Source organism: Frieseomelitta varia, unplaced genomic scaffold (assembly GCF_011392965.1).
Source record: "Frieseomelitta varia isolate USP_RPSP 00005682 unplaced genomic scaffold, Fvar_1.2 scaffold_133, whole genome shotgun sequence".
Classification (NCBI taxonomy): domain Eukaryota; kingdom Metazoa; phylum Arthropoda; class Insecta; order Hymenoptera; family Apidae; genus Frieseomelitta; species Frieseomelitta varia.
Window position 1 is genome coordinate 125,346 of NW_025109006.1, and position 2,433 is coordinate 127,778.

Genomic DNA, 2,433 nt, shown 5'->3' on the forward strand with positions numbered 1-2,433 from the left:
TTAATATGATTATATTAATAATAATATTACTATTACTAATAATAATAATAATAATACGTCATTGTAACATTATAAGCGTACCTGTACAATTTCTCCTTCGATAATCGCGAGAAATTAAATTTTAAATCCACTTAGGTTTGAAAAAAAAGAAATTGCTGATTAACACGACGCTGATCCTCGAATAAATTAAGAACCTCGTGTCCTGTTCCTCGACCGAGAATTATCCTCTTGAACGTCTTGTAGGAGACGCGCTGCAACTCTTCGGTAACACATCTTCCTCCGCAAAATAACACTCCTCGAAAGAAAGATCGAATCGAAGAGAAAGAAAGAATAACAGCAACAACAACAACGCGGTTTATAAAGCTGAGAATTAGTACGATTGTTATGCGTGAATTATCGTTAATTTATTTTAAGTTAAAACCTTTTTTTACAACGATATCTTACAATGTCGCTTTATACACGTTCCCCGCGGAATCAGTATCGCCGCGAAACGTTCGTCGTCGATCGAACGTCGTCGAATCCACTGTCAGCGGCCTCAAGACATCCCACCTCTGCTCGATTCTTTCATCTTTCTAATTGCATTCCAGCCTTCTGAATTATAACCTATATGTTTGCGTGCACTCCTTCCTTCCGTTTCCACCACACTCGTATCTGTGTACGTATATCTCTCCGTGTGTAGGTGTATGTACGTGTGTGTGTATGTGTGGCTGTGTTTCTTTATACAGTCTACACGCTACTCCCTAATAATACTATTTTATTAGAATAACCTGCCCCCTCGTCTCGCTCCGACCCGTTCGCGACAAATGGGCAACGCACGAACACCCCCCTCTCTTTCTCCTTCCTCCTTTCGTCAGTCTTTTCCGTTTCCTTCCTCTGCGCTTCGAGCTTCGAACGATCACCGCGCGCCATGCCCTCCAACCAAGGCGATCTCGCTTGAAAAACTTTTATACACTTAACCTAGTTAGACCCGGTGCAGAAGCGAGGATTCGTTTAAACGAACACAGCTTTGAATAAAGCAGAGTTTCTTATAACAGTTCTGGTTGATGAAGCAGTGTTTATACCCCGTGATGCATAGATTTCTAGACGTGAAAGCGAATAAAGCTTCTCAGATGTGAAACGCACGCGAGCCGCTACGTCTGAATGATGAGGAAAACTGGACGCGCAAACTCGGCGCATGCGCGGGCGGAACCGCGCGGCGCGCGCATGCGCCAAGTTTGCGCGTCTAATTTTGTTCGCTAACTACGCGACTCTCGGATGCACGTACTTGTGCGCATGCGCGATTTTCCTTTTCCTTCGCTTTCGTAGTCTAAAAAAGTATTGAATTAAATACCGCGTTCCTGCACCGAGCCTCAGTCAAACAAATCAATCAAAGTCAAAATGTCAATGATAAAATTCGAGACTATTCTATAAATAAGAAAATCCCTGCGCAAATCGTTCCAGAGACGATCGACAGTCTTTTTTTTGGGGGGGGGGGGGGATCGAAACAGAACAATTTCTGCGAATCGAGGCGTTTGCAATTGCGTGTATAAGCGGGGGGGGGGGGAGGGAGATAGCGAGATCGCGAAGATGAACAAAGAAGGGTCAGGCAAACTAGAAAAGGACGAGGAGAAAAAAGGGGGGACGATGGCAATTGGCGGCGAATCTGGCCCGGCGCTCTCGTGCCGAGTGTCTGTGCCGGCGCGATTAATTAATTAATTAAATAATTAATTAATTAGAAGGAGAGATTAATGAATAATCGGCGATATCGGCCGATCGGCGACCACGATAATAGTAATAAGAATAATAATGATAATCGTCATTCACGGCTATTAACCTTTCTCGCTCGCGATAAATCGTTTTAATTACGATCGCGCGCTCCGGCTATCTAGATGCAAATCTTACGATGCGCAATTAACCGCTAATTTATGCACAATCACTTTTACTCCTCTCTTTCCATCTCCTGCCGCCTCCTCCTCCTCCTCCTCCCCCTCCCTTTTGACTCATTTCGCTTTTCGCGCGCTCGCTCACGCACACCATTTCTCCACAGAGCACACTTCAACTATTTATTTATAATATTTATAATATTTATATTTATATATATATATTTATCTTCATATATATAGATTTTTCGTTTATATTTATATATATATATATATATATTTATAATTTTTGTATATATACTATTATTACAATGATATAACCGTGTACACAATCTCGGAGATACAAAATTTACAGCCGCGCGCGTTTCTTTTTTTTCTTCTTTATCCTATTTTATTATTAGTTTCTTTTTTTTTTTTTTGTTTTTGTGTTTTCGCTTTCGCATTTCTGCCTACAGTGGTCCGTCACTCGTGTCCGAGTCCCTGTCTTCTCTCTCTTTTCTCTCGCGGGATAGAGAATTTTTCTTTATTCTTTTTTTTTTTTTTTTTTTTTTTTTTTTTTTTTTTCCTTTTTTTT

At 41.0% G+C, this 2,433-nt stretch overlaps 1 protein-coding gene across 1 annotated transcript in view; it reads right to left on the bottom strand.

Moving 5' to 3' along the window:
- Positions 1-382: 382 nt before the first annotated feature.
- Positions 383-2,433, bottom strand: part of LOC122530186 (GATA-binding factor C-like) — a 75,725-nt gene continuing 73,674 nt past the window's right edge. The window contains exon 5 of the mRNA XM_043656930.1: positions 383-2,433. This exon is cut by the window's right edge and continues 1,567 nt beyond it. The gene's annotated coding sequence lies outside the window, so the exon portion shown is untranslated.